The sequence below is a fragment of the Bos grunniens genome, chromosome 21 (genome assembly GCF_055505025.1).
Source record: "Bos grunniens cultivar Pamir isolate PY7600 chromosome 21, Bosgru_T2T1.0, whole genome shotgun sequence".
NCBI lineage: Eukaryota > Metazoa > Chordata > Mammalia > Artiodactyla > Bovidae > Bos > Bos grunniens.
Genome location: NC_141185.1, coordinates 15894057 through 15911667, shown reverse-complemented (window position 1 = coordinate 15911667; position 17611 = coordinate 15894057). Strand labels below are relative to the sequence as shown.

The 17611-nt window shown below is 38.9% G+C and overlaps 1 long non-coding RNA gene across 2 annotated transcripts in view; it reads right to left on the bottom strand.

Moving 5' to 3' along the window:
* The window catches only part of LOC147349177 (uncharacterized), a 42453-nt gene that overhangs the window by 8032 nt on the left and 16810 nt on the right, over window positions 1-17611 (bottom strand). The gene's annotated exons all lie outside the window — the stretch shown is intronic.

Here is a 17611-nt window from a genome sequence, read left to right as displayed (position 1 = left end):
CTGTGGCGGATTCATTTTGATGTTTGGCAAAATTAATACAATATTGTAAAGTTTAAAAATAAAAAAAAAAAAAAAAAAGTAATAGGTCAAATGTGAGTCGTTTTCATCACCCCTTGGGCATCAAGATTCTGAGTCGTGCTAACATGTATGTCTATTCTGAAGGAAACTAATGTTTTTTTCCTATAAGAAAACAGAAGGACATTTATTGGGCATCTCCTGTGTACTCTTCTAGGAGTCTTACAATGTTACAAAGCAGGTAAAGGACCAGCTTCATGGGCATATGACAAGTGAGATCAGATACAGCCTTTCTTTTAATAGCTCTGTTGTTGCCATGTTGAAATTCTTAATGATTTTAATTTTGAGCATGTGTTTTGTAAGTGAAGTTCAGTGGGACAACAGGGGATGCACATGAGCAGAAGAAATACATGCATATGTCAACTATAACTTGCCACTCCATTCACATAGCCTTCATGGCTTCCGTCATGCATATTTCCCTTCGAGTCTCACTAAAACTCAGTGCACAGTGGGTCCACCAGAATTCTATGCTCATGTTCCATACGACACATCTATGTTATATGGGACACATCTATGTCATATGTGTCAGGGGTGACTAATACATTGGAGTCCATGCCTTACCCTTTTGAATGGGGCCTTGCTTGGATCACAAGAAGAAGATAATGGTGTTCTAAGAAACATGAACAACCAAGGGATCCAATCATATCCTTTTTTAATCATGTTACTTCCCAGCAGCACTAACACTAAATATCATGACATAGTAAAAAAAGGAAAGGTAAGGCAACCCACAGGTGAGTTCATTCCAGACCTTTCCTCCTCATCATTAAGTTACACCTGAAATGTATTGGTATAATATGTACATATAAAGAACTGAAATTGTATAAGGTTGTTTGGGCTCCTGTTTTACAACAACCTTATGCAATTAGATTCCAATAAAATAATACAATTTAAAAAAAAGAACTGAAATTAAATGCTAGCTTTGTGCAGCTTTTTTCCCCACTGTTCTGATAAGAATGAACTATATATGCATGTACAAGCTATGGAATACTAATGATTCCACATACAAATTAAGTGCCCTTATATTTATGGGCTTCCCAGGTGGCTCTGATGCTAAAGAACCTGCCTGCCAATGTAGGAGACATAAGAGATGCGAGTTTGATCCCTGGGTCAGGAAGATTCCCTGGCAGAGGGCATGGCAACTCACTCCTGTATTCTTGCCTGGATAATTCCATGGACAGAGGATCCTAATGGGCTACAGTCCACAGCAAAAAGCTGGACATGACTGAAGCAATTTAACATGCACACAGACATACTTGCATTTACAATTATATATTGCAAATATGTATTTGCATTATATAGAATAAAGATGAATGGTAAGATCCAAGTTATAAATTTAAAATACTTTTCTGAACTTACAATGAGTATACCATTATGTTTTATAAGTTATAAAATTTTATAAAGGAAAAAACACTTTATATATCAGTACTTTAATAGCACTTTTTTCCTGCTTTTTTAACAAGGAGCCCAGCATTTTCCTTTTGCTATAGCTGGCCCTGAGTTGGTACCATTATCCCTCATATATATAAGAAAACTGAGACTCAGTGAGATTAAGTAGCTTTCCCAAGATCACAAAACTAGCAACTGGCAGACACCAAGACTCAAACATAAGCCTGACTCCAAAGATATTGCTCCTCTACCAGTTCATACTTCATCCAAACAGCAGGTGGGAAAAGAGCCAAGAGAAATTACAGATTCAGGCTTGGGGCTGACTCTATTGCTTTAACTCCTGTCCAGGTAAACTTGTTTGGAGTAAAGATTTTGGTTAAGACCTACCTCACATACTACAAAGCAGCTGTAAAGTTAAGAAGGCCGTTTTAGGAAACTTCTGGCATTCCTTTCATTAATCTGTGATCTTATTTCTCAACTACAGGTTTGAGATCATCAATTCAAATAGAAGTTTATCAAGCTCAGTTGTCAAATAAGAACCTTCAGTTATCTTTCAAACTCTTTTTTTCTCAATCTCACATATTTCTAAATTTCATATACTACATCACATGAAAATACTTTAACATACTATGTCATAATTACTAATGGAACAGTCCAAGGAATCATGTTAGTGTGACTGCAATACAAATTTTTCTAATGACTTTTGCCCACTCAATATTTGCCTGGTATTTCATAAGCATCCTGTTGTCCACAAGATCTTAGGCCACTAACAATTTACCTTCTGGCTTGAGCAGGCATTTTCTTGGATTCACAGCAACAGTTTCTAAGGCCCCTCTCTCAACTTTCCTCTTAGTATTTACAAAGTCAGAGTCAGCAAGCATCAGTTCAGTTCAGTCGCTCAGTCGTGTCTGACTCTTTGCGACCCCATGAACTGTAGCACGCCAGGCCTCCCTGTCCATCACCAACTCCCGGAGTTCACTCAGACTCACGTCCATCAAGCATATATACTAACAATAGTTAAGGGATCATAATTCTTCATAAACTATAAATGGTCAGTGAGAGAGTTATCTTTCTACCACATCTGAAGGGGGAAATGTGTTTCTAAAGCTAAAAAAATACAGAAATTTCCTTTTATCTTCTTTAAATAGAAGTCACCATCCATGCTTGATGGTGACACATATATATGCATATATATATATATATATATATACACACACACACACACATATATATGTGCACATATATACACACACATTCACTTTTTACCTCTATATCGTGAAGTTGCTGCCAGAGCTAGAAATGTGAAATACTTGTGTCAAAAATTTTATTACAGCAACTCTTCCTTTGAGACTTTCAGAGAATTGAATATAATTTACAGATATTTCCAGACATAGAACACAAATACTGCTGTCAAGAAAATTTCCTCTAAGAATGATGCAGCAAAGATGTTACTGTCAGAACAATGAATTCTTCAATGATAATTCTATAATACATTCCTGAAAGTGTAGGAATAACACTACATAAATATTCTTATTTGAACAACTTGAGAAGACATGCATAAACATAAACTGTATTTATAGGTTTAAAAATTACACTACATCAAGTCCTAAAAAATATTCCTTTTGATTTTTTAAATCCATGGAATCCCACTGCTAGCTGAAGAATAAAATAAAAAGTGGAGGATGCAAAGACACACAACCAGGGACTTTTCAAAACAAAACTAAGTGTAGTCTTCCATCATAAAATGGCTTTCAATAAGAGAGAAATTATGATTTTCCTCATGCCAAAAACTGCTCATCTGGTCCCCACAGCTCAAGAACCAGAAAAATTCCAAGGGGGAGAAAAATAGTGAGTCTACTATATAAGAAGAAACTAAAAGCAGATGATATTCTTATTTAGAAAATAGAGCCTGAGAAATTATGATTCTAATGTAAAGATACATACACTATATAAATATAGTGATGAGTCCCTAGGTTCATGCCCACTAGATTCAAACACATATCAGTGTTATTCCTAACCCAAAATATTAGTTTAATAATTTATAATGAGAAGTGGACCAGACATTGCTGAGAATGTTAGGTATATTCAAGAGGACAAATTAAAGTCTGATGGTTGTTTATAAGGCTAGAATTAGAAAAGGGATCGGTGCTTACTTACAGAATAGATCCAAAACTCTGGGAGCGAATTTTAAAATCCTTTCTCCTTTCCAGAATATTTCTTTCAAAAGAACCTGTCACTAGAAAAGGAGTACCCTGCAAAACATAATAGGTTCCAGGGATCTTTAAAGTAATCAACAATAGAACTATAAGAGCTATTTAAGGAACTCTAAAAACACTAGAGTAAATCCCTAAGTTTTCAGGGAGAATAGTTATAGTCTCCCATAAAACATCTCCTCATTTTACTATAGAAACACCCTGCTGATTGACTCCAGCCACACCACAATGCTTCTGGGCTGAAGGTACTGCTGGAGTCCATCTTCAGAGCCTCCAAGAGTCCCATCCATCTGAATGTTTCTCCCTCCTTCAAAAGTAAAACCTGACTCAGGTAGACCTAACCAGGAAAGTTTCTTTGCCATTGCTTTTCGTTTACTTCCTTCTCCCCCTTCCTCAAATTCTTATCTCAGCTCCTTTTTTCTCCAGAAAGCTAAATCATTTAATGTCTGATAATGTATTTAATGTATTATTCTTCCCAGTGGGTTTGCGTTTTTACCAGATAAAATGCCTGTCTAGACATATTTCAGGCTTCAGGGCCTCTGATAAGGTCATGATTTTTTAAACTTCAAGTTTCTATAAGAATCATTAACAGCTTATTTAAAATGCCAGTCTCAACTCCTACAGATTTTTGAATTCAAGGTAGGACCCAGAAACCTGAACTTATAACAAATAACCTGCCCCCATGCTCTGTGGTGCTTAGGTGAGCAATCTGAAGGACCACTCTTTGAGGAAGTGTTGTAAAACGAAGTAGTTTTTGATTAAGGAAGTCTAGATTATCAGAAACCATTGGCAAGTATAGCTCCCTCCCTCTCTCTTCAACCAGTATCAGCACCTCCTTATAATTATAGCTATTTATTTCCTAACCAGTTATATTTATTTTGCTGCCCACCCTGCAAATCCAGGCGTATAAGTGTCCACTCTGTATGCCAATAGGCATACAAATTGCACCTTGATTCAGATGGACTTCATGTTAAAGTCAGGCTCTTGTTCTCAAGTTCTGAGATTTGTTCTAGGGACATAACTGATCCAAATGCCATGATTTCTGGCTTGAAGTTGTTTCCTACTATGTCCTCTCAGCACTTGCCTGCCCTCTGGGCTTTCCAAGCTCCACAAACTGTCAGTCTCTGATGACCACAGACCGCATTTTGCTGATCAAGAGCTTTGATGCTGACCCTCCTAAGCCCCTGTTTTTCCAGGGTTGGTTAATGGACCACTCACATCTTTTAAAATCTGGGTACCTAAGGGTGGAGTCCAGAAACACACATTTAATAAGTTCCTCAGGTGTACTCAGTATAAATATCATTGGTATTAAGCCATTTCTCAAAACTGCCTAATGATAAAAAGCATCAGGACACTGAAAAATAGTTTGCTAGACCTCAGCATCTGGTGATGCTGATGGGGACGGGGTAAGCTTTATTTTTAACAAGTGTTCCTGGCTAATTCTAATAACAGTAATTTGAGAAACCCTAAAGTAATGTTATAAGAACCTATATAACCCTAAAGAAACCTAAAGTAATAATATAGGATTTTAACATCAGGATATCTTTACAAGTTCAGATATATTATTCTGAATATTAAAACTAGGAGCATGAAGGTAGCTGGTATTAGAAAATCAGAAGATAACAAGTAGCTTAACAGGAAGGCTCGCACTTATATTTCATCTCTCACATGCAAATATGTTAAGTGGTAATGAACAGATTTTTAAGTAATACTTGAATACTTAAAAACTCATGTTGCAAGACTGAGATCTTTCAGTTCCCTTTTAAAAGATAAATTACTTTGTAAGAGTTTTCCCCATGAACACATCAAAAAGACATCTACATGTGGAGCAATTCTCACTAAAAACAGACTGGAGACTCGCACAAAAACTCATATAATCAAGGCTGTAAGAAAAATACACACAGAGTCGGATAGGACGGGAAGAAAAGTGGTAAGTTTGGGACCTGGGCCCCTGGCAGGAAACAGAGAAGAGGGGAGGGTTACACAGTCCTAGAGATCTTCCCTGGGGAGTGAGCGGTATGAACCACATACTTGTGCAGCCCAGCCCTGGGGTCCAACACTAGTAGGCCAAATGCCCTTAGCTGGTTTGAAAACCAGTGAGGCTGATAGCTGCAGGAAACCTAGTCTCCACTCGTGAAAAGCATTCGCACACTAGATTACTCCCAAAACAAGGCAGAAGAAGCAGACTGAAACCACCCCGGACTCCGCCTCAGTTTCCTGTGACCGTCAGAGCACATGCCCCAGACTGAGCCGAGCACACGCTGTGGCCCATATTGCTCCATGAAACAGCTCCACACCAGGGCAAAGGCTGCTGCAGCCAAGGGAAGTGTGCAGTTTTGAGGGACAGAGCTGGCTCCCACCTTAAATGGCATCTGAGCAGTATGAGGTTAGCTATTATTAACACTTGCAGAGACAGCAAATCAGGAGTGGTCCAGAACGGTGACTGGTGCCAGAACCACCCCAGCACATACCCCAGTCCCCACCAAGCACCTACTCCAAAACTTCGTGCTCAGTACTGCTCCCCTCTGGGCCAAAGATGCCGGTGCTAGGAAAGCAGAGAAGAGAACCAGCTCAGACCCAAACCTCAGGCCTTCTGCTCCAGCAGTTAGGGACCCAACCCTGCCCCGATGGAGTGATGCTGGCCACTAAGCAGAGAAGAAGCCCCAGCTCACATCTGGCCCTGGATCTAACCCCTCTGCCTCAGGCCCCACCTCCTACTAACGAAATAGGTGCAAGCACACCCTGTAGGAGGATGCAGCTTATGCTTAGTTGAGATCCAGCTCTCCCACCAAAGTCATTGGGCACATGCAGACTGCACAGGAATGCTGCTATAATACAAAAGAACACTCCTTAAAGACCAAGATAGGTAACAGTTTCACATAATTTCACAGAGACAGAGAAAGTTAAGCAAAAGGGAAGGCAGAAATTTGTTTCAAATGAAAAACAAGAAAAAAACCTGAAAACCAATAAGACAGAGATAATTTACTAGGTAAAGAATACAAAGCATTAGTAATAAGAAAGCTAACTGATCTTGGGAAAAGAACAGATGAGCACAAGAAGGATTTTAACAAGGAACTGGAAAATTTAAAAAGAACCAGACAGAACTGAAGAATACATCAAATAAAATGAAGAACACACTAGGAGGAATTAACAGCAGACCAGGTGATACTGAAGAAAGCATAAGTGATCTGAAAGCTAGAATAATGAAATCATCAATCAGAACAGCAAAAAGAAAAACAAATTAAAAAAATAATGTCAGTTTAATGGGCCTCTGGGACAACATCAAGTATATCAATATTTATATCATAGGGGTCCGAAGAGGAGAAAACAAAGAGAATGGAGTTGAAAACACATTCGATGAAATTATGACTGAAACTTCCTGAAACAGAAGAAGGAAACAGTTATTCAGGTACAGGAAGCACAGACAGTTCCAAACAAGATGAACCCAAACAGACCCACATCAAGACATATCAAGCAAAGGAAATAAACGCAAAAAAAGAGGGGAGGGGGGAACCTGATTAAATTTAAAAGCTTTGCATGGCAAAAGAAACCATCAACAAAATGAAAAGACAACATACTGAAAGTAAAAAAATATTTGCACATGATATGGCTAATAGGGGATTATATTAAAAACATAAAACAGTTCATAAAACTCAACATCCAAAAAAACAAACAACCAATTTTAAGATGGGCAGAAGACCTAAATAGACATTTTTCCAAAGAGGACATTCAGATGCCAACAAGCACATGAGAAAAACGCTCAGCATTGTTAACCATCAAAGAAATTAGAAACACAATGAGATTTCCCTTCACACCTGTCGGAATGGCTATCATCAAAAAGAACACAAATAGCAAATGTTGGCAAGGATGTAGAGAAAAGGAAACCACTGTATACCACTGGTGGGAATGTTAATTGGTACAGTCACTGAAAAACAGTATGGAGGTTTCTCAAAAAACTTAAAGTAGAAATACCATACAATCCAGTAATTCCACTGCTGGGTATATATCCAAAGAAAATTAAAACACTAATTCAAAAAGATACACACATTCCCACTCTTCATAGCAGCATTATACATTTGCCAATATATGGAAGCAACCCAAGTGTCCATCAACAGACAAATGGATAAAGAAAATGTGATATACGGATATATATATAGAGAGAGAGATATATCTCCACACATGCGTACGGTAGACTATTAGCCATAAAAAAGTAAAATTTGGCCATTTGTGACAACATATACCTGGAAAGCATTATGCTTAAAGTCAAGGACAAATGCTGTATGATATCACTTATATGTGGAATCTAAAAAGTAAGATGAATGAGTATAACAAAACAGAAACCGACTCACAGGTGTAAAAAACAAGCTAAATGGCTACCAGCAGTAACAGGGAAGAAGGAAGAGTCAAGATAGGGGTAGGGGATTAAGGAGTTACAAACTGCTATGTATAAAACAAATAAGATACAAGGATATATTGCATGGTACAAAGAATATAGTCAATATTTCATAATAACTATAAATGGGGTATAATCTATTAAAATACTGAATCAGAGAAATTGTACACCTGAAAGTAATATAATATTGCAAACTATACTTCAATAAAAATATCTTTTAAAATAAGATAAAAGGTGAATTACTTCAATTCTTTAAATCATATTCTGAATTTAGCTTGTAAATAAAGTAATTCAATGGGTAAAACCTTTGGCAGTTATAATATTATATATAATATATGTGATATTTATATGTATATGAATAATATTTTGTTATGTTTACATATTTTACTAATATATTTAAATAATATATGATTATTTAAACTATCTTTGGAACACTATTCTAGATACATAACTACTACTGGAGCTTATTTTTAAACATTCTCAGTTAAATATTGGAGGCCCATATCTCTATCATCATTCCAATACATCTCTCCTAAATTTCAGAATATCTTTGGAACTGTTTAAAATAATAAAAATACAAAAGTTCTAATTTCAGGACTTCCCTGGTGATGCAGTGCCTAAGACTCCAAACTCCCAATGCAGGGGGCCCAGGTTCGATACCTGGTCAGGGAACTAGACCCCACAAGCTGCAACTAAAGATCCCATGTGCCACGATGGAGATCAAAGATCCTGAGTGCGGCAGCTAAAGCCTGGCTCAGCCATATAGATAACTATTTTTTTTTAACTTCTAATTTCATAGGTTATAATCATTCTAACGCAAGAGGTCTAAAATATTAGAAATACATAGCTAGAAGTTGGAGGCAGAAAATGCTATGAATTCTGTATAGCTATGTGCACAAAATGGAGAACTGCTAATTAACACTGTTAGTCAACTATACTACAATATAACATAAAACATTTTAAATAAATTGATATATAAAATGATAAAATGAAAGAAAAGTAACACTAATTCAAAAAGATACATGTACCTCGATGTTCATAGCAGCATTACTTACAATTGCCAAGATATGGAAGCAATCTAAGTGTCTATCAACAGATGAATGGAGAAAGATTTTATGTGTATATATATATATATATAGTACATATAAAATATGTATATGCTTATACATACATATTATATACAGTACATATAATATACATATATATCGGAGAAGGCAATGGCAACCCACTCCAATACTCTTGCCTGGAAAATCCCATGGACAGAGGAGCCTGGTAGGCTGCAGTCCATGGGGTCGCTGAGAGTCGGACACGACTGAGCGACTTCACTTTCACTTTTCACTTTCATACATTGGAGAAGGAAATGGAAACCCACTCCAGTGTTCTTGCCTGGAGAATCCTAGGAACGGGGAGCCTGGTGGGCTGCTGTCTATGGGGTCGCACAGAGTCGGACCCAACTGAAGCAACTTAGCAGCAGCAGCAAATGTATATATAGGGGCTTTCCTGGTAGCTCAGCTAGTAAAGAATCTGCCTGCACAGGAGACCCCCAGTTCGATCCCTGGGTTGGGAAGATCCCCTGGAGAAGGGCATGGCAACCCACTCCAGTATTCTTGCCTGGAGAATCCCCATGAACAGAGGAGCCTGGTGGGCTACAGTCCAAGGGGTCGCAAAGAGTCAGACATGACTGAGCACAGCACAGCACAAATGTATATATATCAGTTCAGTTCAGTCGCTCAGTCCTGTCCGACTCTTTGTGACCCCCTGAATTGCAGCACGCCAGGCCTCCCTGTCCATCACCAACTCCCAGAGTTCACTCAAACTCATGTCCATCGAGTCAGTGATGCCATCCAGCCATCTCATCCTCTGTCGTCCCCTTCTCCTCCTGCTCCCAATCCCTCCCAGTATCAGAGTCTTTTCTAGTGAGTCAACTCTTCGCATCAGGTGGCCAAAGTACTGGAGTTTCAGCTTTAACATCAGTCCTTCCAAAGAACACCCAGGGGTGATCTCCTTTAGAATGGACTGGTTGGATCTCCTTGCATTCCAAGGGACTCTCAAGAATCTTCTCCAACACCACAGTTCAAAAGCATCAGTTCTTCGGCACTCAGCTTTCTTCACAGTCCAACTCTCACATCCATACATGACCACAGGAAAAACCATAGCCTTGACTAGACAGATCTTTGTTGGCAAAGTAATGTCTCTGCTTTTGAATATGCTATCTAGGTTGGTCATAACTTTCCTTCCAAGGAGTAAGTGTCTTTTAATTCCATGGCTGCAATCACCATCTGCAGTGATAGAATACTATTCAGCCATAAAAAAGAACAAAATTTGCCATTTGCAACAACATGGATGGACTTCGAGGATATTAAGTGAAATAAGTCAGATAGAGAAAGACAAATATTCTATGACATCACTTACAAGTAGAATCTAAAAAATACCACAAACTAGTGAATATAGCAAAAAAGAAATAGACTCAGAGAGAACATACTAGTGATTACTAAAGTGGGAGGGGCAATATAGGGGTAGGGAATTAAGAGGCACAAACTATTATGTATAAAATAAGCTATAAGAGTATACTGTATAACACAAAGGCTATAGCTAATTATTATATTTTATAATATATTAGTGTAATAGTATATTACAATAATATACTGTTATTATATTTTATAATAACTATAAATGGAGTATAACCTTTAAAATTATGAATTACTATACTGTATACCTGTAACATATAATGTTGTATATTAACTATACTTCCACTTATACATTTTTTAAAAGATTGAAACAACCAAAAATAAATAAACTTCTTTTAAAACAAGAGGTAGCACATTCCCTATGTGGAAGACAATGTGGAGGTCTCCTTGCCACAATATTACAGGCACCCAATTGAGAGCTGCCCCTGCCTCCTCTTCTGGATGCCATTTGATAAATAGATTTAAATCCTAGTGTAACCCAACCGTGGGAAATGCTAGGCTTGGTAAGAGAGTAGACAGATTATATATACCCTGAAGGAGCTGCAATAATTGGCTAACACGACCAGGAAGAATTAAGAGAGTATCTATGGGATTGCATACAGAGAGTGCCTGATCAAGGGTTTCAGAACATATGACTGAGTATGCAAGAGTTCACTGACTTGGGGCATGCTCTAGGCACACAGGATTTAACACTCTGGCAAGGATTCCAGTGGGTAGGGCAAATTTTCTGCTAGAGTGGCTCTTAGAAGACTCAAGAAAGCAATGCGTGCTAAAGGAAACTGAAATGCCTGAGTTGCTATATCTGACAGTGGAGAAAAAAAATAAATGGCTTAGAAAAGTGGTCTTGCTTAGAAAGATATTTTATGTAAAGACAGAACACACAAAAGAGAGGGTCTATTGTCCACATCATTCAACAAGGCCAGGAATATGTTGGTAAAAGAGGTATCAGAATCACTTAGGAATTTAGGAGTGGTTCTCCGCTGGAAGTCAAGGTTGCTAGCAGGATAGGTACTCACATAACATGATGTACTAATTGCAGTGGAGATGATGGGGAACTGAAACAATAGCAGCCAAAGAGGCTTGACTTCTCAGAGATTTGTGGAGCTATTTAACAGAACACAGCATTTCCAGATGAACAGCCAATTCAGGTGCTAGTATATCCATTTAAAAAAAGGATAGATTTCTGTGCATCAAAGGACACAAAGTGAAAAGGCAACCCATGGAATGGGAGAAAACATTTACAAATCATAACAAGGGATTAACACTCAGAATATATTTTTAAAAATTCCTACAACAATGACAAAAAACAAATAGATTAAAAAATGGGCAGAGCACTTAGACATTCCCCTCCCCTCAAAAAAATATACAAATAGCCGATAAGCACAAGAAAAGATATTCAACAGCACTAACTATTAGGGAAATGCAAATCAAAAGCACAATGAGATATTACCTAATACTTAAAGATGACTATTATTTTAAAAAAATAGAAAGCAACAAATATTGGTGAGGATGCAGAAAAATTGGAGCCCCTGTGCAATGTTAGTGAAAGTAAAATGATGCAGCTGCTATGGAGTACAACATGGTGGTTATTCAAAAATTTTTAAATAGAACTATATGATCCGGCCTTCCCAGGCAGCTCAAACGGTAAAGAATCTGCCTGCAATGCAGGAGAACTGGGTTCAATCCCTGGGTTGGGAAGATCCCCTGGAGAAGGACATGACAATCCACACCAGTATTCTTGCTGGAGAATTCCATGGACAGAGGAGCCTGGCAGGTACAATCCATGGAATCACAAAGAATCGGACACGACTGAGCAAGTAACACATATGATCCAGCAACTACACTTTGGGTACTGTGCTTAGTCACTCAGTCGTGCCTAACCAGTTCTTGACCCCATGATCTCAGTTTGCGACCCCATGGACTGTAGCCTACCAGGCTCCTCTGTCCATGGGGATTCTCTATGCAAGAATACTGGAGTGGGTTGTCATGCCCTTCTCCAGGGGATCTTTCTGATCCAGGGATCGAACCCAGGTCTCTCTCATTGCAGGCAGATTCTTTACCATCTGAGCCACCAGGGAAGATATATACCCAAGATAAATGAAAGCAGAGACTCGAAAAGATAGCTGTATATCCATGTCCATAGTAGCATTATTTACAACAGCCAAAAGGTTTAATCCAAGTGTCAATCAACAGATGAAATGAGAGAGAAAGTGCTGCAAAGAGAAAAAGCTGCCAAGCGAGCCAGCAACTCCTCCTCGTAAAGAGGGAAAACTATCCGTCTGTCTGCTAAGAATGAAGGATTTGAACTAAGAATATGAATTCCCACTTCTCATCCGCCTCAAGGCCAGGATAATGCACTTTCAAAGAGGCAGTCTAGTGTTACAGGTCCAGGCTGAAGTCATGGAGAGGAGCATAGTTAACTGGCTTATAAGGGAATCAAATTCATCAATAGAGACAAAAGACCACAGGTACGTCAGGAGGTTTCAATGGCAGGACAGAGGAAATGGGCGCCAAATTGACTAGCATCTTCTTGAACATGCCTCCATGGTAAAATTTCACATAACAGAGAAACATTGGAAAGTCCAGGGTAAGTAATGATCTGTTCTAACTGTGAAATAACTATAAATACTACTGATGGATTGTGAATATTTAGACTTCTGATGGTAATTTGAAGTGATTTGCAGCACTGAATTCCTATACTCAGTATCTCAATAATGTGTCAATCCATGAGCAAGAATTCTTAATATTCTAGGCCATCTTTATTGTTATTATCATTAAATGCCAAGTTTAGTGGATCCTAAGACTGTGTTGTGTGGCATCCTAAAACCTGATCAAGCATTTTTGCAGCTACCTTGGTGTTTTACAATTTTCATCTTGATACTACATATAATTAGAGATCAAATATTTCAAGATTGGGTGAAAAGGGGAACAATGAAAGGAGAAGCAGCTATCCTTGGCAAATGTGGGTCACCATTCTGGAAGCAGGAACAGGAGTTGTGTTGTCCAGTGGAAAACTGTGAGCTTCTTTAATGGCACTGTACTGCCATCTAGAGGCGCACCAACAGGACTATGACATGCAGCATGGTTAAAATTGTTAAAACTGAAAATCTGAAACGAATGCAAGTACGGTAAGGTATAAGAGAAAATATGTCAAATTCTAGAGTAGTCATCTTTTCAAAGAACTCCTGCCTCGACAGGAAATAGGCTTTGGAATCAAAAATAAAAGTAAGGGTGTTTCAAATAAAAGATAGGCATTTTCCCAGAAATCTGAAATGTAAGTAAATTAACTATGGAACTTTCAGCAGTACAAAGATAAAGATATAAATGGGTAAAAATAAATTAGGGGGAGGGTACAACAAGATGAAAAGTTTTCTGGGAAGGCAAGTTCTATGAATGATGTGAATAACGAAAGATGGTCCAGAATTTTGCACAGGCCATGAAGGTTGCTCAGTTTTAATAACAAGTAGCTATCTTAGTCAAATTATGAATCATTTTCATCTTAAAACACTATTTGTAAAAATTATATTCAACAGAATTTCATTTAACATAAAACAATATAAAATATAACCAGGACTCCTGATCAGCCCAAAATAAAAATCAGTATTTAAACACTGATATTTCTTGTATTTAAATACTGGTATTTTCACTGGAAAAGACCCTGATGCTGGAAGAGACTGAAGGCAGGAGGATAAGGGGACGACGGAGAATGAGATGGTTGGATGGCATCAGCGACTCAATGGACATGAGTTTGAACAAGCTCCAAGAGATGGTGAAGGACAGGGAAGCCTGGCGTGCATCCATGGGGTCGCAAAGAGTCGGACACGACTGAGCAACTGAACAACAACAATTTCTTGCCCAAAGTTGCAAGGCCCTGATCCTCCTTATGATCAGAGTTCTGATTTGGGGTTCCACTCAGCTGCAGTATCTCTTGTATCAGAATTAGGAGTTTAGGAACACAGAAGGTAAGTGTCACCTGGATGTCATCTGAGGTCTCTCTGATCTCTGAAATGTATGAGAACTGTTTCACACTCCTAATCCAGGTCTAAAGGGAATGTTACTGCCTCCTCAGGATTTCTGAGAATTCCTGGGGGCTCATAATCTCAGGTGGCACAATTGTAAAGAATCTGCCTGTCAATGCAGGAGACTCAAGAGGCAAGGGTTCAATCCCTGGGTCAGAAAGATCCCCTGGAGTAGGAAATGGCAACCCACTCCAGTATTCTTGCCTGGAAAAATCCATGGACAGCAGAGTCTGGTGGGTTACAGTCCGTGGGGCCACAAAGAGTTGGGCATGATCAAGTGACTGAGCATGCACACACATATAATCTCAAATTGCCTTGCACTCAATTTTCCTTTTAAATTCTCTAACTCATTCAAATCTTACCTCCTTAGTCATTCCCTGATTTGGAATAATCTCTTTCCTTAATCTCATCAAATCTCTACTACCACCAGGAGGAGTCATACTCAATCAAATGTTTGGAGGACAAGGCCACAAAGCTAATGAACTGACAATTGACAGTTCTGTTCTTTAAGAGTCTAATACGGGGAAATTTTATGACACTCCCTTAAAGGCAAAAGCAGGTGCTATCAGTTAGTTGTAATTACAAATAACTTTTTTCTTCTGATTCAGTTCAGTTCAGTTCAGTTCAGTCGCTCAGTCGTGTCTGACTCTTTGCGACCCCATGAATCCCAGCACGCCAGGCCTCCCTGTCCATCACCAACTCCCAGAGTTCACTCAGACTCATGTCCATAGAGTCAGAGATGCCATCCAGCCATCTCATCCTCTGTCGTCCCCTTCTCCTCCTGCCCCCAATCCCTCCCAGCATCAGAGTCTTTTCCAATGAGTCAACTCGTCGCATGAGGTGGCCAAAGTACTGGAGTTTCAGCTTTAGCATCATTCCTTCCAAAGAAATCCCAGGGCTGATCTCCTTCAGAATGGACTGGTTGGATCTCCTTGCAGTCCAAGGGACTCTCAAGAGTCTTCTCCAACACCACAGTGCAAAAGCATCAATTCTTTGGCGCTCAGCTTTCTTCACAGTCCAACTCTCACATCCATACATGACCACTGGAAAAACCATAGCCTTGACTAGACGGACCTTTGTTGGCAAAGTAATGTCTCTGCTTTTCAATATGCTATCTAGGGTGGTCATAACTTTCCTTCCAAGAAGTAAGCGTCTTTTAATTTCATGACTGCAGTCACCACCTGCAGTGATTTTGGAGCCCAAAAAAATAAAGTCTGACACTGTTTCCACTGTTTCCCCATCTATTTCCCATGAAGTGATGGGACCGGATGCCATGATCTTTGTTTTCTGAATGTTGAGCTTTAAGCCAACTTTTTCACTCTCCACTTTCACTTTCATCAAGAGGCTTTTGAGTTCCTCTTAACTTTCTGCTATAAGGGTGGTGTCATCTGCATATCTGAGGTTATTGATATTTCTCCCAGCAATCTTGATTCCAGCTTGTGCTTCTTCCAGTCCAGCGTTTCTCATGATGTACTCTGCATAGACATTAAATAAGCAGGGTGACAATATACAGCCTTGACATACTCCTTTTCCGATTTGGAACCAGTCTGTTGTTCCATGTCCAGTTCTAACTGTTGCTTCCTGACCTGCATACAGATTTCTCAAGAGGCAGATCAGGTGGTCTGGTATTCCCATCTCTTTCAGAATCTCCCACAGTTTATTGTGATCCACAGAGTCAATTAACTTCCCTTCATGGCTCAAGAGCATATTAGCAACCATCTTCTCCTATGTCTTCCAATGTCTTAATATAGTACTTTGAAGAAAATAGTTGTTGAAATGTATTATGTAGTTAATTTTTTCTGGACATTTTATACATTCATATACTCAACTCAACCTTGATGCTGCTGTCTTTCTGAGCACAAGAAATTATTTTTTAAATACCACCATACAGAGGTATTAAGCATGAATTAGTTATTCTAAGATTGAGAGAGTAAAAGTTGATTCTTTTAATATTACTGATATATTAGTGAATTTTTAAAACCTGTAAGTCCCTTAAGATATTACATACATGTTCACATTTTCCATTCAGGGCCTGGGACAAACCCCAAGCATACAAAGATTATATATATATATATATATATATATATATATATGTATGTATAGTGGCTCAGACAGTAAAGCATCTTGCCTACAATGTGGGAGACCTGGGTTCAATCCCTCAGTCAGGAAGATTCCCTGGAGAAGGAAATGGCAACCCACTCCAGTACTCTTGCTTGGAAAATCCCATGGACCAAGAAGCCTGGTAGGCTACAGTCTGCAGGGTCTCAAAGAGTCAGACATGACTGAGCAACTTCACTTTCACTTTCATATATATATATATAAAATTTTAATTATTTATTTATTTTTGACTGTGCTGGGTAACAGTTGCTGCACAGGCTTTTTCTCCAGCTGCAACGAGCTGGGGGCTACTCTCTAGTTTAGGTACATGGGCTTCTCACTGCCATGGCTTCTCTTGTTGCAGAACATGGGCTCTAGAAACTATAGGGTTTCAGTAGCTGTGACTCCTGGGCTCTAGAGCACAGGCTCAAGTAGTTGTGGCACATGGATTTAGTTGCTACATGGCAACTAAATGTGGATCCCCACATGCCATGTAGGGATCATGCCATGTAGGGATCAAACTCATGTCTCCTGCACTGGAAGTTGTATTCTTTACCACTGAGCCACCAGGGAAGCTCCCAGAGTGTGTTTTGTGAGCTGGAAGCGGGTGGGGAGGTTAGCAGAATTCTGCTGTTTCTCATACTTTCAACTTCAAAATGAGTCACTCTTCTCTTGTTCTTCCTTCTTTTTCCTCCTCCTTTGGATCAGGGGGAAGTAACGACAACTTATATAGCATTTGTATTACCTAGTTTTAGTTTAAGGTATAATAAATGGACTATTTTTTGTCCTCCAAAAATTCATGTGTTGAAGCCCTAACCCTCAAATTGATAGCATTAGGAGGTGGTGCATTTGGGGTGATTAGTTCATTAGAATGGAGGCCTCATGAAAGGGCTTAGTGCCCTTATAAAAGAGATCCCAGAAAACTCTCATCCCTCCTACATGTGAGGGCACAAGAAAAAC